Here is a 24,288-nt window from a genome sequence, read left to right as displayed (position 1 = left end):
CAATTTTTAGTTTTCATTGGTACTGTTTTTCATTGTTTTTTAAAAAAAACATAAAAGCATGGCTATCCAGTAATCATCAGACTGCTAGAAGTCAACAATACGCCTGTCACTGCAAAAGCAAGCGAGCATACAGCTTGCCATTCTGGCCAGAGTTCAAGAGAAGCTAATTATTTCTGGTTCTGCTGAGACAATTAGGTGTCCGGGCTGGTGCTATCGTCATCATCGTCCTCATGCTCCTCTACCTCCGACTCCTTCTCTTTAGCTCCCCCTCCTCATTCTCCACCTCACATGGTAGTTATGTTAGCTGTTCTGCATCCACTGTCATCCCCTGATGCATGAGCACCAGGGTCTGTTCTAAGATAAATAAGAGGGAGATTACATAGTTTATGGTGCAGTTGTCCCTATTGACAAACCTTGTGGCCTCTTCGAATGGCTTCAGCACCCGACAGGATTTTTGGATTAGCTGCAAATGTCTGACTTCAAAGCACTGTTCTGATGCATGACAAAATCGTTCACAGATTTCTACTGCTTAAACAGAGGCTCGAGCATGTGCAAAGTTGAATTCCATCAAGTTGGAACATGAGGGATTAAGAGGTGTAGTGGCAGGCCATTCAGTCACTGCAAGTCCCAGAGACCATTCCTCACCATGTAACAATGGTTGAAATGCGAGGACAGTCTACTGGACATTGCTAGCACCTTTCCCAAGCCAGTGTACTTGTTTAGAAAGCATTGCACAACTAGATTGATGAATTGCACCATGCAGGTAGCATGTGTTATTTTCCCAGTGTTCAAGGGGACCAGGATGTTGTGCCCAATGTCACTGACCACCTTATGTTGTTTGATGCTTGATGTACTTTAGCAACTGCTCTGCTGTGTGGCTACTCTTGCCCAGGCAGATCAGCTCCAACACTGTGTGGCAACGCTTAACACGTGATAAGATAAAGTGGGAGTTGGAGAAATGCTGTTTCCTGCTGCTTTTGTGGAGGGGAGCATGTCCAGGGAGGAGGAGGCAGAGAAGTGCCTGGTGTGGAAACCAGGCCCACACAAAAGGACCTGGCCTCATTGTCGGAGTGCTGCCTCACTGCTGCCAAAAAAAATCATTGACCGAGAGGACCGTCAAAGACATGCACTTTCCCTGCCAATAGGAGCTGCTCCAGGTATCCACCGTGCCGTTAATCTTGCCACACAGGGGCATTGCCTGGCCTACAATACTGCTCACAGGTATTTGGCATAGCATGGGCTCTCCATAATGAGAATAAGTATACCTTAAGCAACCCATATTGTTCAGAAACACATTTGTGCATTAGGGTCTCTCTGTCAATTGATTTGAAACCAAATTTTTCAAAAAAAAATTGTCGAACTTCAAATGAAACGAATCATGCTTGGTTTGCTCATCTCTAGTTTAGGCCTAATATGTCTTAATACCAATGACAGATGGTAACCTTTTCTACCCTGCGTTTTCTAAGACACATATACAGTGGGGGAAATAATTATTTGACCCCTCACTGATTTTGTAAGTTTGTCCAATGACAAAGAAATGAAAAGTCTCAGAACAGTATCATTTCAATGGTAGGTTTATTGTAACAGTGGCAGATAGCACATCAAAAGGAAAATCGAAAAAATAACTTTAAATAAAAGATAGCAACTGCATTTCATTTAGTGAAATAAGTATTTGAACCCTCTAACAAAAAAAGACTTAATACTTGGTGGAAAAACCCTTGTTTGCAAGCACAGAGGTCAAACGTTTCTTGTAATTGATGACCAAGTTTGCACACATTTTAGGAGGAATGTTGGTCCACTCCTCTTTGCAGATCATCTCTAAATCCCTAAGGTTTCGAGGCTGTCTCTGTGCAACTCTGAGCTTGAGCTCCCTCCATAGGTTTTCGATTGGATTAAGGTCCGGAGACTGACTAGGCCACTCCATGACCTTAATGTGCTTCTTCTTGAGCCACTCCTTTGTTGCCTTTGCTGTATGTTTTGGGTCATTGTCGTGCTGGAACACCCATCCACGACCCATTTTCAGTTTCCTGGCAGAGGGAAGGAGGTTGTCGCTCAGGATTTCACGATACATGGCTCCGTCCATTTTCCCGTTTATGCGAATAAGTTGTCCTGTGCCCTTAGCAGAAAAACACCCCCAAAGCAAAATGTTTCCACCCCCATGCTTGACGGTGGGGACGGTGTTTTGGGGGTCATAGGCAGCATTTTTCTTCCTCCAAACACAGCGAGTTGAGTTAATGCCAAAGAGCTCTATTTTGGTCTCATCAGACCACAGCACCTTCTCCCAGTCACTCTCTGAATCATTCAGGTGTTCATTGGCAAACTTCAGACGGGCCTGCACATGTGCCTTCCTGAGCAGGGGGACCTTGCGAGCCCTGCAGGATTTTAATCCATTGCGGTGTAATGTGTTTCCAATGGTTTTCTTGGTGACTGTGGTCCCTGCTAATTTGAGGTCATTAACTAACTCCTCCCGTGTAGTTCTAGGATGCTTTTTCACCTTTCTCAGAACCATTGACACCCCACGAGGTGAGATCTTGCGTGGAGCCCCAGAGCGAGGTCGATTGATGGTCATTTTGTGCTCCTTCCATTTTCGAACAATCGCACCAACAGTTGTCACCTTCTCTCCCAGCTTCTTGCTAATGGTTTTGTAGCCCATTCCAGCCTTGTGCAGGTCTACAATTTTGTCTCTGACATCCTTGGACAGCTCTTTGGTCTTTCCCATGTTGGAGAGTTTGGAGTCTGCTTGATTGATTGATTCTGTGGACAGGTGTCTTTTATACAGGTGACTAGTTAAGACAGGTGTCCTTAATGAGGGTGACTAATTGAGTAGAAGTGTCTAACCACTCTGTGGGAGCCAGAACTCTTAATGGTTGGTAGGGGTTCAAATACTTATTTCACTCAATGAAATGCAAATCAGTTGCTATCTTTTATTTAAAGTTATTTTTTCGATTTTCCTTTTGATGTGCTATCTGCCACTGTTACAATAAACCTACCATTGAAATGATACTGTTCTGAGACTTTTCATTTCTTTGTCAATGGACAAACTTACAAAATCAGTGAGGGGTCAAATAATTATTTCCCCCACTGTATGTTGGTTTTCATAAGTTCAACCCCAAAAAAATGATTTGGACCTGTGTGGAAATGGAAATATGCAGATTTAGGCCTATGATATCACATCATCTCTCACAGATAATTTTGTTCGCTACCTTGCAAATCTTTAGACAGATATATGCTGGTTTTAATAAATTCAACCACCCAAAAATTTTTATTGGATCATCTTTAGCACTCACAGATAATTATCTCCTCTACCCTGCATATTGTAATACATGTATATGCTGGTTTAAAAAAAAAAAGTTAAATTAACTATGTGGAGATGCACTGACACAGAGTTTGGACTAATAAGTATTTCAGGTGTTTCACTAAGATTTTAAATGCTACATCTATTGTCTGGGTGGTAAAACATATTTTGAATAATTTTGCGCTTATTCCACTGACACCCCCCCCCCCCCCACCTCTCAAAAAACATGATTTCTGTTAAAATGGGAAAAAATGAAAAAAATATCCTTGCAGGTAGCTGCTTTTGAGGATTGCAACAATTGCAGTTTTACTAGGAGGCACACCTAGCCTCAGCTCCTCACTTTCCACTCCCATTCTGACAGCTTTCCCTGCCTATCCCTATTCTACAGTACAAAATTAAGAGAAATGATTTGCGTAATGTTTGTATGCATGATGTATGCAAATAAAATATGAAGAAGCAATACAGTATAATTCTTACCAGTCACAAAACACATAATTTATCATTCCCACACCCTAGTTTTCTGGAATTAAAAAGTCACAAACCCTCATTAGTATCTATAGAGGGTGTGTAGAGAAGGTGGAACACGGGCAGAGCTATCTGCCCCAATACATTTATCATTATTTTCACCAGAAACTGAATAGTAAATAGTAATTGAAACCTGTAATTTGATTTTAGCATGGAGCATGGATTGTCGAAGTAGGCATTGAATTAATGATGCGGCCTGTGCCTCATTACAAGTTAATTACTTCCTACAATGGTGCAGGGCCCATAATTAAGGACCTTCTGTGTGCAAGATGATTTTCAAAAAGGGACAAATAATAGCATCTCAGATCCTATGCTTTCATCCAGTGCTGGACTGGGGTGCCTAGGGTCCACCAGTAAAATCTATTTAATTTGGTCCACTGTAGGGATACATTCAAATATTACCTAGTCACAAAGCAGCAAGACACTACAAGAGGATTGCAGCATCTTTGGGGAAAGAGTATATTGGGTGGTGTACCCAGAAGGCATCTCAGCCACCTGATTGTGTCTTTAATAATATACTGGGTACACTAGTTTCTTAAATAATCTACGTAGTTTTTTTTACATGAACTTAGGCTGGTTGAGGTGCTGTACACTGCATATCTGTAAGTCCAATATTTTATGTGCCACTTCTGCTGGAGGTGGGGGACTACCTTGTTTAGGGGCCCTTCTGTGGTCCAGTCCAAGCCTGCTTTCACCAAACAGTATTGTGTGGTTCCAAATCCCATTTTGTCTATACCATTTGACTATGTCCAAAGTGCCACAATCAGTAATGAGTCCTGCATTGATGTGAAATATTATTTTAAGTAAATACAATTTGTAGTGGCTCTCCCTCCTTTTCAAACTTGGTAGGGTTGCTCTGTAATGTGTGACTCACCCCGTCACAGAAATTGTTGTAGAAAAAGAAAAAGAAGAAAAAGAAGCAAAACAGGCACTCACCACCTGGGACCAAAAAATATATAAAAGATGACTATTTTATTGAAATAAAAATAAAAACTGATATACTGATAAAATGTCTACTGTATAATCAATGATGAATACCTATAAACATTTAGGTGGTGTTAGAAGCAAAACTCTCACAATTATACTTGATGTGAATAAATAGTGCATGAATATAACAATGATAATTATATAACAATCAAGGTAATTACAATTTTGAGATGGTAAAAAATGATAAAAAATTGTAAAAAAATATAAAGTGTAAAAGAGAAAAAAAGTTGAAAATTTTAATTGGTGCAAAAAGAAATGTCTCTCAATGTCTCTCAATTTCTCTCAATCACAACTATAGGCTTCCAGTGCAGGTTGTGTAGCTCCGTGTAGTCACTCAAAAAATGAAAGGTATCCACCTGATGGAAATCACACTTAGAGGGTAGAATGGTAACAATAGTTAGAATAGTAAGCATCAAATGTTTGTACTCGCAGGAGACTTTTTGTGGAAGTCACACTTTGAGGGTAAAATAGTAGTAAGGATAGTAAGTATCGTCCGTCTCTGCTCATAGGAGACTTTTGTGGAAATCACACTTAGAAGGTAAAATATTAGTATCGGCCGTCTCTGCTCACAGGAGACTTCTGTCAAAATCACACTTGGAGGGTAAAATAATAAAGATAGTAGATATCAAATGTCTCTACTCACAGGAGACTTGTATGGTTACGGCTGGAGTCGGGGGCGTCCCACCCGCTACACAGCCACTCACACATCCTGATGTATCTGCGTCGGCTCTGTGTTTCTCCATCTGAAGGTTTCGTGTAGCTGGCCTCGCTACACTGACGGCGTCTCACGTGATTTTGGGTCGCTCACGTGATAACCCGGCGTGTCACGTATTGCTCTTTATTCGTAAAATTATGATTTTTGTTTTGCTTATTCATGAGATTCCGATTAATTTGCAACGGAGTATTCTAATTGTTTTCTGTTCTTCGGCACTAGAAATATAATTTTAGCCTACACGCCAATGGAAGACAGTATGTTTAACTTGTTTTCTTAATCATTTAATAATCTAACTGGATGGACATTGTGTAAAGGTAAATGCAACATTTCTTGTTGTAAAAGCCTTTTTTCAAGACAGAGTGACTCCACTAGAGGCTAGTGTGCACATGGTCTGCCTTGAAAAAGGGCTTCAATATAAGCCCAAATCTGCATTTACCTGTATATAGTGCACACCTGGCTGAATTAATAAACAAAACTTAACAGGGTTGCACAATTTTAGGAACTTTTTAACAGACCCCTGCACCATGCTGTCTCTGTTGAAAAATTCATACTCAGCACCTCCCCATCAGTAAGTTATAGCAACCTGTCCATGTCTCTTTTCAGTGGTCTTCAAGTTCCCATCCTGTCAACCTATGGCACATGGGGCGACATCCATTCTTGCAGCAAATGACTAACCTCAGTGCTGACATCTCCCCAACTGGCATGATACTTGATACTTGAGGACATTTCACTACTGAGGCCAGTCATTGGCTGTAATAGTGCATGTGACCCATCCATTTGGAACTTTGAAGTGACCCAGTAACCCAGAATGGAGCAGGTGAATACAATTTTTTCAAGAGGTATAACATGATGCAGGGGTCTGTTAAAAAAATAAATAAAAAAATCCCCAAAGTTGGGCAATCAAGTTAAGCATGCAGAGTTGTGCCTTTTGCTGCAGTATGATATATGGTGATCTGTTAGTTAGGTGGAATTGAGGACAGGCACCTACAAAAGTCATGAGTTGAGTGCTGTTATTCTTTGGAATACTATAATTTCCACTCATATCAATGCCCTTTAATAACAATGACCAGAGGGAGCATATTACTAACAGTATCTATCTATCTATCTATCTATCTATCTATCTATCTATCTATCTCTTTACAAAAGCCTATTTAGTTAGTTATTTCTTGTTTTTATTTAGAATATTTGTCCTCTGGGAAATTGCACATCATAGAGCAGCAACAAGGTACAGTATAAGCAATATGCAAGAACCGCAATCTTATTGATTCTTATATTCAGGGAATGTTAAATGATATTTAGGAAAATAAATGGAATCTTTGCAAATGCTGGAATGGTGTGAAATAGTATGCAACACATTTGTGTATGTATATTAAGCAATCTGCTTTAATAATGCAATAAAAATGTGCATTTAAATAGCGTGATTCTAAAAAAAACTGAACTCAAATACAGCTGGGAATAAAATCATTACTACGTATATCTATAACAACTCTACGTATTGAAATTGATCTCATGAGTAGACAGTAAAAAGAATGCATATACAGATGCAGCCCAGGTAAACTTGATGGTTAATGTGTTAAATAAAAAAAAATTGGCACAAAAAGAGTTAACTAACTCTATCAATGTATTTCAACTGCTTTTATCTCAAGATGGCATAAAATAACACTATGACGTGTTATCAGAGTCAATTTATCAGAGTCAATCTATATCAAATGTATCTATCAATTTGTTTCAATGTTTTTTTATTGGTTTTCTAATTTTCAAACAATTAAAGATACAGTAGTACATTACAGTTTGATTTGTACAATGTTGAGCAGTGTACCATTGTAGTCAGATAGTCAAAAGAGAACATAAATTCCTAAATAATACAATTATTCAGATAACATTCTTAGTCTTATCTATCTATCGATTGATGTATCTACGTTATCTGTCTCTATGTAGAAAACAGCAATTAGACACTTAAGATATTAAATACACAGTGGCGGATTTACTAAGCCTGCAGATGGCGTTAAGGCTAGGAGGTAATATATCAAAGTGGAATGATTTTGCCTGTTTTGTGGATATAGTACACATTTGCACCAATCTTATGACATATTTGTCCAATTTTTAGCGTGGTTTAACAGGTGGTGGCTAAATGTTTTGCTGGTGGAGTTACATTATTAGCCAATTTTAATTTGCAAATGTTGAAAAATCCATAGGTGTTTCTTTTGACAAATTCAATTTCAATTCTTCAAACCAAGTAGACTAAAAAAAAAAAAAACAGAGGAAGAAGCTGCATGTTGATATATTATCACATTAGGCAGGCTTTGGAAAATGTTGTCCTGCAGAGGAACCTGAACCTTTTCAGGCTTGTTTGGGAAAAATTCTGTAAAATGGCAGGTAGCTCAATGTTTATGCACATGTTGGTGGGAAAAGTACTAAGGAGGAAGAAGAAGGATGCTCACATGACCCTTGGAGGAAGTGGGGGAAAAGGGTTGCCCTGATTGGCTCCCTGGCCGACAAACAGCCTGGATGAACCAATTACTTCTGCACCAGGTAGGGAAGTGCCCAAGCAGATCATGCAGAAGGTCATTCTGTGCTGGGCATTGAATGAGGGTGAATGAGTGTAGCAATGTCTGCCAGAAAAACAGTCTAAGGGTGTCAGGGAAAGTGAGAAATCAACATAGCTTCCATTTAACTGCCGGAGGTATTGAAGGGAAAGGCTAGAATTAGAAAGAAGAATTATGCGTGTGTACTGTATATCTTATCGTATTATTGCTGCATTTCCTCCTGTTCTATAGTTGATGTTTATGGACATTTTTTTTTAGCTGCATGAAATATTTAACTATTATACACTGAACAAAAATATAATCGCAACACTTTCAGTTTTGCTCCCATTTTGCTTGAGCTGGAACTCAAAGATCTGAAATATTTTCTACATACCCAAAAGACCCATTACTCTCAAATATTGTTCACAAATCTGTCTAAATCTGCAGTTCTCCTTTGCCGAGTTATAATCCATCCCACCTCACAGGTGTGGCATATCAAGGTGCTGACTAGACAGCATGAATATTAGACTGCCCACAATAAAAGGGCACTCTGAAATGTGCACAGTTTTGCCTTACTGGGGGGGGTCAAAAAAACTGTCAGTATCTGGTCTGGCCACCATTTGCCTCACGCAGTGCACCACATCTCTGTCACATAGAGTTGATCAGGTTGTTGATTGTGGCCAGGGCCGGTGCTATAATAAGGCAGACCAAGCGGCTGCCTTAGGGCGCAGAGACGGGGGGGTGGAAAAATAAAACTTTTTTTCTTTTTATTAAAATACCCTGTGAAGGATCTGTACTCACCGCTTCATGGTCCTCCACTCGGCTGTCTGCTGTAAAGGGCTGCGCACCATGTAGTCTGACTGTGCGCAGCCTTCACATCTGACAGCCTGGTGGCTGACATGGGGGCATAATGGCTGACATGGGAGCATGATGATTGACATGGGGGCATTTTACTGACATGGGGGCATGATGGCTGACATGGGGGCATGATGGCTGACATGGGGGCATGATGGCTGACATGGGAGCATGATGGCTGACATGGGAGCATGATGGCTGACATGTGGGGCTGATGGCTGACATGGGGGGCTGATGGCTGACATGGGGGAGCTGATGGCTGACACGGGGAGCTGATGGCTGACACAGGGGGCATGATGGCTGACATGGGGGCATGATGGCTGACATGGGGGGCTGATGGCTGACATTGGGGGCTGATGGCTGACATGGGGGGCTGATGGCTGACATGGAGGCATGATGGCTGACATGGGTGCATGATGGCTGACATGGGGGCATGATGGCTGATATGGGGGGCATGATGGCGGTCATGGAGGACTGATCTGAATTATTGGGGGTCTGATCTGAGGTCTTAATAACATTGGGGGTCTGATTGCTGTTCTGACCTGAGGTGCAATGGAAAATATTATTTCTTTTTATCCTCCTCTAAATGCGTCTTATGGGCCGGTGCGTCTTAGAGGGCGATAAATACGGTCCTCAAACCAGCGATTGTCTGAAGCAGAGAGAAGATACCAGGACCACACAGAGGAGGTGCTGCAAACAGGACCAGGGCCAGGTAAGCTGCGGGGGGCGCCAAAATGTAGCTTCGCTTGTGTTGGCAAAAATCCTTGCACCGGCCCTGATTGTGGTCTGTGGAATGTTGGTCCACTCCTCTTCAATAGCTGTGTGAAGTTGCAGAATACTGTAATGGCAGGAACTGGAACATGCTGTCGTATACGCAGATCCAGAGCATCCCAAACATGCTCAATGGGTGACATGTCCGGTGAGTATGCTGGCCATGCAAGAACTGTTATACTGTTATACAGTCAGGTCCATAAATATTGGGACATCAACACAATTCTAACATGTTTGGCTCTATACACAACCACAATGGATGTGAAATGAAACGAACAAGATGTGCTTTAACTGCAAACTGTCAGCTTTAATTTGAGGGTATTTACATCAAAATCAGGTGAAAGGTGTAGGAATTATAACAGTTTGCATATGTGCCTCCCACTTGTTAAGTGACCAAAAGTAATGGGACAGAAAAATAATCATAAATCAAACTTTCACTTTTTAATACTTGGTTGCAAATCCTTTACAGTCAATTACAGCCTGAAGTCTGGAACGCATAGACATCACCAGACGCTGGGCTCATCCCTGGTGATGCTCTGCCAGGCCTCTACTGCAACTGTCTTCAGTTTCTGCTTGTTCTTGGGGCATTTTCCCTTCAGTTTTGTCCTCAGCAAGTGAAATGCATGCTCAATCGGATTCAGGTCCGGTGATTGACTTGGCCATTGCAGAACATTCCACTTCTTTCCCTTAAAAAAACTCTTTGGTTGCTTTTGCAGTATGCTTTGGGTCATTGTCCATCTGCACTGTGAAGCACCGCCTAATGAGTTCTGAAGCATTTGGCTGAATATGAGCAGATAATATTGCCCGAAACACTTCAGAATTCATCCTGCTGCTTTTGTCAGCAGTCACATCATCAATAAATATAACAGAAACAGTTTCATTGGCAGCCATACATGCCAATGTCATGACACTACCACCCCCATGCTTCACTGATGAGGTGGTATGCTTAGGATCATGAGCAGTTCCTTTCCTTCTCCATTCTCTTCTCTTCCCATCACTCTGGTACAAGTTGATCTTGGTCTCATCTGTCCATAGGATGTTGTTCCAGAACTGTGAAGGCTTTTTTAGATGTTTTTTGGCAAACTCTAATCTGGCCTTCCTGTTTTTGAGGCTCACCAATGGTTTACATCTTGTGGTGAACCCTCTGTATTCATTCACTCTGGTGAAGTCTTCTCTTGATTGTTGACTTTGACACACATACACCTACCTCTGGAGAGTGTTCTTGATCTGGCCAACTGTTGTGAAGGGTGTTTTATTCACCGGGGAAAGAATTCTTCGGTCATCCACCACAGTTGTTTTCCGTGGTCTTCCGGGTCTTTTGGTGTTGCTGAGCTCACCGATGCGTTCCTTCTTTTTAAGAATGTTCCAAACAGTTGTTTTGGCCACGCCTAATGTTTTTACTATCTTTCTGATGAGTTTGTTTAGTTTTTTCAGCCTAATGATGGCTTGCTTCACTGATAGTGACAGCTCTTTGGATCTCATCTTGAGAGTTGACAGCAACAGATCCCACATGCAAATAGCACACTTGAAATGAACTCTGGACCTTTTATCTGCTAATTGTAATTGGGATAATAAGGGAATAACACACACCTGGCCATGGAACAGCTGAGAAGCCAATTGTCCCATTACTTTTGGCCCCTTAACAAGTGGGAGGCACATATGCAAACTGTTGTAATTCCTACACCGTTCACCTGATTTGGATGTAAATACCCTTAAATTAAAGCTGACAGTCTGCAGTTAAAGCACATCTTGATTGTTTCATTTCAAAACCATTGTGGTGGTGTATAGAGCCAAAAATGTTAGAATTGTGTTGATGTCCCAATATTTATGGACCTGACTGTACATAGGCATCATCCTCATTGTCAACAGGTGGTTTAATATATAGGCGCATTTATCTAGTTCACCTGCTGCACCATTAAGACTTAATCGGTTCTGTTATACAGACTTACTGTGCGTCAGACTCATTGTCAAAAGGCGGTCAATAGGTGGTGAAGAGGCAGGCAATATGCAGACGTGTTTATCTACTGCTGTACCATTCATACATAGTTACATTACTGATTCGGTGACTGTACACTATGGATAACAGACAATTGCCTGGCCCCTCAAAAGGAACGGGCAGTGGCAAAAAGTTTGTTGTAGCTGGCACAAGTGGCAGCAGAAGAAGGGTTGGTGGTATCAGCAGCTGCTGCAACAGGCCACAACTGCCACTGTCATCCAGCAGTCATTTTTGACCAACAATCCAGCTGTACTGGACTGGTTGACTTGCTTTTCAACAACATCTCAAGTGACATAAGACACCACACTTACTGGTCAGCTCACCAGCAGCGCCTCCCATATAATTTTTTAAAGGGCTTCTGTCATTCCACTAAACTCTTTTTTTTTTTGTCTCCTTAAAATCCTTATGCTGCTATTTCTCAATACATAGGGCTATTACTCAGTTTGGTTAAGTAGTTCTGTCAAAAAACAGACTTTTATAATATGCAAATTACCTCTCTAGCAGCAGGTAGGGCGGCTACCTACTGCTAGCAGCCGCATCCTCCATTCATAATGACGCCCCCTCCTCATGTTGATTGACAGGGCCAGCGGACGCGCTCGTTCTCTGCTGGCCCTGTCTGCATTTTAAATCTTGCGCCACTCTTCAGTTGCCGCAGGCGCACTGAGTGGAGGACGCTCGCTCGGCCGCTCCACCCTCAGTGCGCCTGCGCCGGGTGTACATGTGACGTCATCGGCGCAGGCGCACTGAGGATGGAGCGGCCGAGCGAGCGTCCTCCCCTCAGTGCGCCTGCGCCGACTCAAGACAGGTATGGCGCCGGCGCCAGACTTTGAATGCAGACAGGGCCAGCAGAGAACGAGCGCATCCGCTGGCCCTGTCAATCAACATGAGGAGGGGGCGTCATTATGAATGGAGGATGCGGCTGCTAGCAGCAGATAGCCGCCCTACCTGCTGCTAGAGAGGTAATTTGCATACTATAAAAGTCAGTTTTTTGATAGAACTACTGAACCAAACTGAGTAATACTACAAAGAAAAAATGTGGGGGATTGAGTCAGCACAACCTGTATGTAGGTGCACATCACTATGGCGAAATACATATACAAACGGAAAATAAAAATGTGATAGCACTCTGCATCCAGCATTCTGCCCTGCCTCTATGCTGGATGAGGCATTGGTGTACATTTTCGGCCAAAGCGTAATAAGCCACTCACCACGTCAAGGTCGCCTCTATTGAGTGGTCCCTAACACTAGTTCCTACCTGTTTATGGGCCATGACAGCCACACAAAGTCCAGGGAATTCAGGTCAGCATGCACGCCAAGCACACTCTGCTTTTAACCCCGTCCGGTGCCATTACAGCTTTCATCGGATCCAGGGATGCAAGTACCAACATGCACGCTGAGCCCACCATATACTTCTCCTGGAGCCAAATGGCTACTGGTAGGTTCTATATAAGCAGACTCAATTTTATACTGACTTTAAAACCAGCCTCCAGGACAGATTGACTGGTCAGGTGTGCATGACTCCAAGGAGATCGCCACGCCTCCAATATATACTACAAAGAAAAAATGTGGGGGATTGAATCAGCACAACCTGTATGTAGGTGCACATCACTATGGCGAAATACATATACAAACGGAAAATACAAATGTGATAGCACTCTGCATCCAGCATTCTGCCCTGCCTCCATGCTGGATGAGGCATTGGTGTACATTTTGGCCAAAGCGTAATAAGCCACTCACCACGTCAAGGTCGCCTCTATTGAGTGGTCCCTAACCCTAGTTCCTACCTGTTTATGGGCCATGACAGCCACACAAAGTCCAGGGAATGCAGGTCAGCATGCACGCCAAGCACGCTCTGCTTTTAACCCCGTCCGGTGCCATTACAGCTTTCAACGGATCCAGGGATGCAAGTACCAACATGCACGCTGAGCCCACCATATACTTCTCCTGGAGCCAAATGGCTACTGGTAGGTTCTATATAAGCAGACTCAGTTTTATACTGACTTTAAAACCAGCCTCCAGGACAGATTGACTGGTCAGGTGTGCATGACTCCAAGGAGATCGCCACACCTCCAATATATACTACAAAGAAAAAATGTGGGGGATTGAGTCAGCACAACCTGTATGTAGGTGCACATCACTATGGCGAAATACATATTCAAACGGAAAATACAAATGTGATAGCACTCTGCATCCAGCATTCTGCCCTGCCTCCATGCTGGATGAGGCATTGGTGTACATTTTGGCCAAAGCGTAATAAGCCACTCACCATGTTAAGGTCGCCTCTATTGAGTGGTCCCTAACACTAGTTCCTACCTGTTTATGGGCCATGACAGCCACACAAAGTCCAGGGAATGCAGGTCAGCATGCACGCCAAGCACACTCTGCTTTTAACCCCGTCCGGTGCCATTACAGCTTTCATCGGATCCAGGGATGCAAGTACCAACATGCACGCTGAGCCCACCATATACTTCTCCTGGAGCCAAATGGCTACTGGTAGGTTCTATATAACCAGACTCAGTCAGTATAAAACTGAGTCTGCTTATATAGAACCTACCAGTAGCCATTTGGCTCCAGGAGAAGTATATGATGGGCTCAGCGTGCATGTTGGTACTTGCATCCCTGGATCCAATGAAAGCTGTAATGGCACCGGACGGGGTTAAAAGCAGAGTGTGCTTGGCGTGCATGCTGACCTGCATTCCCTGGACTTTGTGTGGCTGTCATGGCCCATAAACAGGTAGGAACTAGTGTTAGGGACCACTCAATAGAGGCGACCTTGACGTGGTGAGTGGCTTATTACGCTTTGGCCAAAATGTACACCAATGCCTCATCAAGCATGGAGGCAGGGCATAATGCTGGATGCAGAGTGCTATCACATTTGTATTTTCCAAACTGAGTAATAGCCCTATATATTGAGAAATCGCAGCATAAGGATTTTAAGGAGACAAAAAAAAAAATTAGTTTAGTGGAGTGACAGAAGCCCTTGTAAGGGTCAGCTCACCAGCAGGCCCTCACACATAATATTTTACTGGGTCAGCTCACCAGCAGACCCTCGCATATAATGTTTTACAGGGTCAGCTCACCAGCAGGTCTTCACCTACAATCTATAGGTCAGCTCACCTGAAACCCCTTGCATATAATGTTTTAGAGGGTCAGCTCACCTGCAGGCCCTCACCTTCAACCTTTTAGAGGCTCAGCTCACCACTAGATCCACATCTAAAATCTTTTACAGGGTCAGCTCACCTGAAGGCCCTCGCATCTAATATTTTAGATGGTCAGCTCACCTGCACGCCCGCACCTCAAATCTTTTACAGGGTCAGCTCACCTGAAGGCCCTCACATAAAATGTTTTAGAGGGTCAGCTCACCGGCAGGCCCTTGCATAGAATTTTTTACAGGGCCATCTCACCAGCAGGCCTTCACCTACAATCTTTTACAGGGTCAGCTCACCTGAAGGCCCTCACATATAATGTTTTAGAGGGTCAGCTCACCTGCAGGCCCTCACCTTTAACCTTTTAGAGGGTTAGCTCACCACCAGACCCACACCAAAATTCTTTTGCAGGGTCAGCTCACCAGCAGGCCCGCACCTCAAATCTTTTACAAGGTCAGCTCACCTGAAGGCCCTCGCATCTAATATTTTAGAGGGTCAGCTCACCTGCAGGCCCGCACCTACAAACTTTTAGAGGATCAGCTCACCAGCAGGCCCGCACCTCAAATCTTTTACAGGGTCAGCTCACCTGAAGGCCCTCACATATAATGTTTTAGAGGTTCATCTCACCTGCAGGCCCTCTCATATAATTTTTTACAGTCAGATCAGCAGCAGGCCTTCAGCTACAATATTTTACATGGTTAGTTCACCAGCAGGCCTGCACCTAAAATCTTTTATAGGGTCAGCAGCTCATTTGCAGGTCCGCATCTAAAATCTTTAACAAGGTCAGATCACCTGCAGGCACTCACCTATTTATACCTAATAGGTGATTTGCGTGTAAGCTGCCTTGCTTGGATGTTGTAGCCGTAGCTGTTTCTCAGGCTCCCTCTCCAGAATAGAACCATGATTCCCCTGTTACCCATGGTCTGCATGGTTTGGGCTGAAAATAACATTGAAAGTTGATATGGCAGACATCCGAATGGATCGTCGCCGTCACGGGGATGTGCAGCAGGCCCTCGCCCATAATGTTTCAGATGGTCAGATCAGCAGGCCCTTGCTCCAAATGTTTTTGAGGGTCTCTAGCAGGTAAACTGAAAAAACTAGCGTGGTATTAGCAGGAGGTGCTCAAACCCACATGCAGTCGTGCATATATATAGGGGAGCAGATCCTGCACTTGTGGCCCGTTGCTGATGGCGATCCCCAGCAAAAATGCATACGGTGGAGGATGCCCGCAGCGAACCACAAGTACCACAATAGACATCCTACACAAGGTAGCAATTGTGTGGATGTCATAATCAATATAACAATATAACAAAATAATAGCAAAGACAGGTGCACTCTGCAGTCTTACTAAACCCTCAAACTGATTTTAAAATTGAGAGATTAGTCAACATGTCCTACGATGTAGAACATGTCTAAGCCCGGGCACCACGCCTACATCGTAGGACATGTTAAAATCAGTTTGAGGGTCTCTAGCAGGCCATCAATCATACTTTTTCAAGGCTGTGTATGATGCCCTCCTTTATGTGTAACAAAGGGTGTATTAGAGTGTCGGTTCCTTGAAATTTTTGGCAGCTCTTTCACTTAGTGCATAGGCTTTATGAGTGTAAGAGTCCCACTACCTGAACAATTGTACCAACGTTGCAAAACGAATCCAAACCCATTCATTCTCTATGGGGCCGTAAGAGATGCGGACAGCACACTGTCCGCATCCACATTTCCGGAGCGCGGCCCCGTTCTTCCGGTGCACGGCTCCCCCAAAAAAATAGAACATGTTCTATTCTTGTTTGCAATTGCGGACAAGAATAGGCAGTTTTATGGGGGTGCCGGCCAGGTGTATTGCGGATCCGCAATACACTACGGATGCGTGAATGGACCCTTATTGTCAGTCTGTAAAAGTGGCGCACTACTCAGACAACATCGTTCCCTGCAGCGACTTGGGAGTTCAAGATGCATCCAGACATCCTCACCATGCTGTTCCCGAACCATTTCGGTGGTGTTTCCATCAATTTATGACCTTTTCCTATGAACCAGGCACCCTCCCCTCTTCAGAGCAGGAGGTGCCTGGTTTAATGCCTGGGTTCTCCCATTGACTCCCAATGTGTTCGGCCCGAGCACTATGGTGCTCGATCAACACTAACCTTTAGGGTATGTACATTTAGTTTCAATTCCTTTTCTTCATAACTGTGATGCTCCATTAGTTTATACTATAGACATATAGGTATGAGCAGAAGGACGCAACACAATATAATATTTTTGAAGACTATTTAAAGGTAGTCTGTCATGTCATTTTCACCATTACAATCAGCATTGCCCTACTGAAGATTGTGAATGCATTCCAGACATACCTGTGTGTACTTGTACCAGTCTAAAGCCCACACTCTGTGAAGATACAATTGAGGGACATGAACATGTGGAGTCACTGTGGGTAGAGATACATGGAGCTAAAAACAATAATAAATGACTAATAGGAGTTTACTATAAACCACCTAATATACCAAAGTCCACAGAAAATCTACTACTAAACGAGATAGACAAGGCGGCAAATCATAATGAGGTGGTTATTATGGGGGACTTCAACTACCCAGATATAGACTGGGAAACTGAAACTTGTATATCCCATAAAGGAAACAGGTTCTTGGCAATAACCAAAGACAATTACCTCTCCCAACTGGTTCAGGACCCGAATAGAGGGACGGCCATACTGGACTTAGTATTAACCAATAGGCCTGACAGAACAAAAGACATGCAAGTTGGGGGAAACCTGGGAAATAGTGACCATAAAGTAATAACCTTCCAATTATCATTTAAAAGAGTGTTTCTACAGGGAGGAACAAAAGACCAAACTTCAAAAAAAGCTAAATTTAGCCAACTAAGAGAGGCAATAGGCCTAACTAACTGGGACAAAGTCCTCAAAAAATACAGCCACAAAATGGGATATCTTTAAGAGCATCCTAAAATCTCATTGTGAGAGGTACATACCGTATGGGAATAAAAGGTTAGGTAACAAAAAGAAACCAATGTGGATAAATAGAACTGTAAAGAAAGCAATAAATGACAAAAAGAAAGCATATAAATCACTAAAACAGGAGGGTAGCACGGAAGCACTGAAAAACTATAAGTAAAAAACAAATAAAAGCGGCCAAACTAGAGACCGAGAGATAAATTGCCAAAGAGAATAAAATTAACCCTAAAATGTTCTTCAATTATATAAATGTTAAAAAGTATAAATCTGAAGGTGTCGGTCCTTTAAAGAGTAATGAGGGGGGAGTCACAGAGAGCGATGAGGAGAAAGCAAAGCTGTTAAATATTTTTTTCTCCAATGTATTCACTGAGGAAAATAAACTGTCAGATGAAATGCTGAATGTAAAAAATAAATTCACTATTAAAAGTGTCCTGTCTGACCCAGGAAGAAGTACAACAGCGACTTAAAAAGATTAAAATAGACAAATCGCTAGGACCGGATGGCATACAACTCCGTATCCTAAGGGAATTAAGTAATGTCATTGCCAGACCCGTATTTCTGATATTTGCGGACTCTATACTGACAGGGAATGTCCTACAGGATTGGCACATAGCAAATGTGGTGTCAATATTCTAAAATGGTCCAAAAACAGAACCTGGAAACTATAGGCCGGTAAGTTTACCATCTGTTGTGGGTAAACTGTTTGAAGGTTTTCTAAGAGATGCTATCTTTGAGTATCTCAACGGAAATAAGCAAATAACTCCATATCAGCATGGCTTCATGAGGGATCGGTCATGCCAAACTAATTTAATCAGTTTCTTTGAGGAGGTAAGTTCTAGACTTGACAGCGGCGAATCAATAGATGTCGTATATCTGGACTTCTCCAAAGCATTTGACACTGTACAACATGAAAGGTTAGTATATAAAATGAGAATGCTCGGACTGGGAGAAAATGTCTGTATGTGGGTAAATAACTGTCTCAGTAATAGAAAACAGAGGGTGGTTATTAATGGTACACACTCAGAATGTGTCACTGACACTAGTGGGGTACCTCAGGGGTCAGTATTGGGCCCTATTCTCTTCAATATATTTATTAATGATTTTGTAGAAGGCTTGCATAGTAAAATATCAATTTTTGTAGATGACACTAAACTGTGTAAAGTAATTAACACTGAAGAGGACAGTATACTACTACAGAGGGATCTGGATATATTGGAGGCTTCATGTCAGCAGAGAATCAGTCTTCATGTCATAGCAGAGAATCAGGCTTCACGTCACCCACCACTGGAACAGGCCACTGTCACATATTTAGGCCCCGGCACCCAGACAGAGGAGAGAGGTCCCGTAACAGAGATTCAGGCTTCATGTCAGCAGAGAATCAGTCTTCATGTCATAGCAGAGAATCAGGCTTCACGTCACCCACCACTGGAACAGGCCACTGTCACACATTTAGGCCCCGGCACCCAGACAGAGGAGAGAGGTCCCATAACAGAGATTCAGGCTTCATGTCAGCAGAGAATCAGTCTTCATGTCATAGCAGAGAATCAGGCTTCACGTCACCCACCACTGGAACAGGCCACTGTCACAAATTTAGGCCCCGGCACCCAGACAGTGGAGAGGTTCATTCAACTTTGGGTTGCCCCGCAATATAATGGTAAAATAAAAATAAAAATAGGATTGAATGAGGAAGTGCCCTGGAGTACAATAATATATTGTTAAGGGGAGGTAATTAATGTCTAATCTGCACAAGGGATGGACAGGTCCTGTGGGATCCATGCCTGGTTCATTTTTATGAACGTCAGCTTGTCCACATTGGCTGTAGACAGGCGGCTGCGTTTGTCTGTAATGACGCCCCCTGCCGTGCTGAATACACGTTCAGACAAAACTCTGGCCGCCGGGCAGGCCAGCACCTCCAAGGCATAAAAGGCTAGCTCTGGCCACGTGGACAATTTGGAGACCCAGAAGTTGAATGGGGCCGAACCATCAGTCAGTACGTGGAGGGGTGTGCACAGGTACTGTTCCACCATGTTAGTGAAATGTTGCCTCCTGCTAACACGTTCCGTATCAGGTGGTGGTGCAGTTAGCTGTGGCGTGGTGACAAAACTTTTCCACATCTCTGCCATGCTAACCCTGCCCTCAGAGGAGCTGGCCGTGACACAGCTGCGTTGGCGACCTCTTGCTCCTCCTCTGCCTTCGCCTTGGGCTTCCACTGGTTCCCCTGTGACATTTGGGAATGCTCTCAGTAGCGCGTCTACCAACGTGCGCTTGTACTCGCGCATCTTCCTATCACGCTCCAGTGTAGGAAGTAAGGTGGGAACATTGTCTTTGTACCGGGGATCCAGCAGGGTGGCAACCCAGTAGTCCACACACGTTAAAATGTGGGCAACTCTGCTGTCGTTGCGCAGGCACTGCAGCATGTAGTCGCTCATGTGTGCCAGGCTGCCCAGAGGTAAGGACAAGCTGTCCTCTGTGGGAGGCGTATTGTCATCGTCCTGTGTTTCCCCCCAGCCACGCACCAGTGATGGGCCCGAGCTGCTTTGGGTGCCACCCCGCTTTGAACATGCTTCATCCTCATCCTCCTCCATCTCCTCCTCATCCTCGTCCTCCTCGTCCTCCAGTAGTGGGCCCTGTCTGGCCACATTTGTACCTGGCCTCTGCTGTTGCAAAAAACCTCCCTTTGAGTCACTTCGAAGAGACTGGCCTGAAAGTGCTAAAAATGACCCCTCTTCCTCCTCTTCCTCCTGGGCCACCTCCTCTTCCATCATCGCCCTAAGTGTTTTCTCAAGGAGACATAGAAGTGGTATTGTAACGCTGATAACGGCGTCATCCCCACTGGCCATGTTGGTGGAGTACTCGAAACAGCGCAACAGAGCACACAGGTCTCGCATGGAGGCCCAGTCATTGGTGGTGAAGTGGTGCTGTTCCACAGTGCGACTGACCCGTGCGTGCTGCAGCTGAAACTCCACTATGGCCTGCTGCTGCTCGCACAGTCTGTCCAGCATGTGCAAGGTGGAGTTCCACCTGGTGGGCACATCGCATATGAGGCGGTGAGCGGGAAGGCCGAAGTTACGCTGTAGCGCAGACAGGCGTGCAGCAGCAGGGTGTGTACGCCGGAAGCGCGAACAGACGGCCCGCACTTTATGCAGCAGCTCTGATATGTCGGGGTAGTTGCGAATGAACTTCTGCACCACCAAATTCAGCACATGCTCCAGGCAAGGGATGTGCGTCAAACCGGCTAGTCCCAGAGCTGCAACGAGATTTCGCCCTTTATCGCACACCACCAGGCCGGGCTTGAGGCTCACCGGCAGCAACCACTCGTCGGTTTGTTGTTCTATACCCCGCCACAACTCCTGTGCGGTGTGGGGCCTGTCCCCCAAACATATGAGTTTCAGAACGGCCTGCTGACGTTTACCCCGGGCTGTGCTGAAGTTGGTGGTGAAGGTGTGTGGCTGACTGGATGAGCAGGTGGAAGAAGAGGAGGAGGAAGCTGAGTAGGAGGAGGAGGAGACAGGAGGCAAAGAATGTTGCCCTGCGATCCTTGGCGGCGGAAGGACGTGCGCCAAACAGCTCTCCGCCTGGGGCCCAGCCGCCACTACATTTACCCAGTGTGCAGTTAGGGAGATATAGCTTCCCTGGCCGTGCTTACTGGTCCACGTATCTGTGGTTAGGTGGACCTTGCCACAGATGGCGTTGCGCAGTGCACACTTGATTTTATCGGACACTTGGTTGTGCAGGGAAGGCACGGCTCTCTTGGAGAAGTAGTGGCGGCTGGGAACAACATGCTGTGGGACAGCAAGCAACATGAGCTGTTTGAAGCTGTCTGTGTCCACCAGCCTAAATGACAGCATTTCATAGGCCAGTAGTTTAGAAATGCTGGCATTCAGGGCCAGGGATCGAGGGTGGCTAGGTGGGAATTTACGCTTTCTCTCAAATGTTTGTGAGATGGAGAGCTGAACGCTGCCGTGTGACATGGTTGAGATGCTTGGTGACGCAGGTGGTGGTGTTGGTGGTTCATCCCATGTTTGCTGGGCGGCAGGTGCCAACGTTCCTCCAACTGCGGAGGAAGAGGCCGAGGCGGCGGCAGCAGCAGAAGAGGCCGAGGCGGCAGCAGCAGAAGAGGTAGCAGGGGGAGCCTGAGTGACTTCTTTGTTTTTAAGGTGTTTACTCCACTGCAGTTCATGCTTTGCATGCAGGTGCCTGGTCATGCAGGTGGTGCTAAGGTTCAGAACGTTAATGCCTCGCTTCAGGCTCTGATGGCACAGCATGCAAACCACTCGTGTCTTGTCGTCAGCACATTGTTTAAAGAAGTGCCATGCCAGGGAACTCCTTGAAGCTGCCTTTGGGGTGCTCGGTAACAGATGGCGGCGGTCAGTAGCAGGCGGAGTCTCTTGGCGGCGGGTGTTCTGATTTTGCCCACTGCTCCCTCTTTTGCTACGCTATTGGCTCGGTCTCACCACTGCCTCTTCCTCCGAACTGTGAAAGTCAGTGGCACGACCTTCATTCCATGTGGGGTCTAGGACCTCATCGTCCCCTGCATCGTCTTCCACCCAGTCTTTATCCCTGACCTCCTGTTCAGTCTGCACACTACAGAAAGACGCAGCAGTTGGCACCTGTGTTTCGTCATCATCAGAGACGTGCTGAGGTGGTATTCCCATGTCCTCATCATCAGGAAACATAAGTGGTTGTGCGTTAGTGCATTCTATCTCTTTCACCCCTGGGGAAGGGCTAGGTGGATGCCCTTGGGAAACCCTGGCAGCAGAGTCTTCAAACAGCATAAGAGACTGCTGCATAACTTGAGGCTCAGACAGTTTCCCTGATGTGCATGGGGGTGATGTGACAGACTGATGGGCTTGGTTTTCATGCGCCATCTGTGCGCTTTCTGCAGAAGACTGGGTGGGAGATAATGTGAACGTGCTGGATGCACTGTCGGCCACCCAATTGACTAATGCCTGTACCTGCTCAGGCCTTACCATCCACAGTACCAGCCCTTTTAACAGTGACCTCTACAGCGCCCTCCTCCTTAATAGTGACCTCCACAGTGGCCTGCCCCCTTAACAGTGACCTCCACAGTAAATGTCCCTTTAACAGTGACCTCCACAGTACCCACCCTTTTAACAATGACCTCCACAGTGCCCGCCCCTTTAACAGTGACCTCCACAGCAGTTTCTCCTTCAATAGTGGCCCCTGTCCCCTTAAAAGTGAACTCCACAGTGCGCGCCCCTTTAACAGTGACCTTTACAGCGGCCTGCCCCTTTAAAATGGCCCCTGCCCCAATAACAGTGACCTCCACAGCAGCTGCCCCTTTAATTGTGGCCCCTGCAAACTTAACAGTGTCCTCCACAGTGCCCTTCCCCTTTAATAATGGCCCCACCCATTAACCCCTTAAGAACCGGGCTCATTTTCACCTTAAGGACCAGGCCATTTTTTGCATATCTGACCAGTGTCACTTTATGCATTAATAACTCTCGGATGCTTTTACCTATCATACTGATTCCGAGAATGTTTTTTTCGTGACATATTCTAATTTATGTTAGTCGTAAATTTTTGCCAATATCTCATTTCTTTGTGAAAAATTCCCAAATTTCATGAAAAATTTGAAAATGTAGCTTTTTTCTAACTTTGAAACTCTCTGCTTGGGCCGCCACAGTGCCCGCCCCTTTTACTGTGACCTCCACAGTGGCCTGCCCCCTTAACAGTTACTTCCAGAGTGAACACCCATTTAACAGTGACCTCCACAGTGTCCGCTTCTTTAACAGTGACCACCACAGTGCCCGCACCTTTAACAATGATCTCCACAATGAACGGCCCTTTAACAGTGACCTCAACATTTTACGCCCCTTTAACAATGACCTCCACAGTACCAGCCCTTTTAACAGTGACCTCTACAGCGCCCTCCTCCTTAATAGTGACCTCCACAGTGGCCTGCCCCCTTAACAGTGACCTCCACAGTAAATGTCCCTTTAACAGTGACCTCCACAGTACCCACCCTTTTAACAGTGACCTCCACAGTGCCCGCCCCTTTAACAGTGACCTCCACAGCAGTTTCTCCTTCAATAGTGGCCCCTGTCCCCTTAAAAGTGAACTCCACAGTGCGCGCCCCTTTAACAGTGACCTTTACAGCGGCCTGCCCCTTTAAAATGGCCCCTGCCCCAATAACAGTGACCTCCACAGCAGCTGCCCCTTTAATTGTGGCCCCTGCAAACTTAACAGTGTCCTCCACAGTGCCCTTCCCCTTTAATAATGGCCCCACCCATTAACCCCTTAAGAACCGGGCTCATTTTCACCTTATGGACCAGGCCATTTTTTGCAAATCTGACCAGTGTCACTTTATGCATTAAAAACTCTGGGATGCTTTTACCTATCATACTGATTCCGAGATTGTTTTTTCGTGACATATTCAAATTTATGTTAGTTGTAAATTTTTGCCGATACCTCATTTCTTTGCGAAAAATTTAAAAAATTTCATGAAAAATTTGAAAATGTAGTTTTTTTCTAACTTTAAATCTCTCTG

At 44.7% G+C, this 24,288-nt stretch overlaps 1 long non-coding RNA gene across 1 annotated transcript; it reads right to left on the bottom strand.

The window, feature by feature from the left end:
* Positions 1–23,567: 23,567 nt before the first annotated feature.
* LOC120993486 lies at positions 23,568–23,945 on the bottom strand. Its single transcript, XR_005777279.1, has 3 exons — positions 23,779–23,945; positions 23,688–23,718; positions 23,568–23,597 (listed from the first exon to the last, which is right to left on the bottom strand). It is a non-coding gene; the product is annotated as an uncharacterized LOC120993486 (long non-coding RNA).
* Between the last annotated feature and the right edge of the window lie 343 nt (positions 23,946–24,288).

The sequence above is a fragment of the Bufo bufo genome, chromosome 3 (genome assembly GCF_905171765.1).
Source record: "Bufo bufo chromosome 3, aBufBuf1.1, whole genome shotgun sequence".
NCBI classification, from domain to species: Eukaryota; Metazoa; Chordata; class Amphibia; order Anura; family Bufonidae; genus Bufo; species Bufo bufo.
Note: the sequence above shows the minus strand (reverse complement) of the source record. Positions and strands in the feature narration are given on the sequence as shown.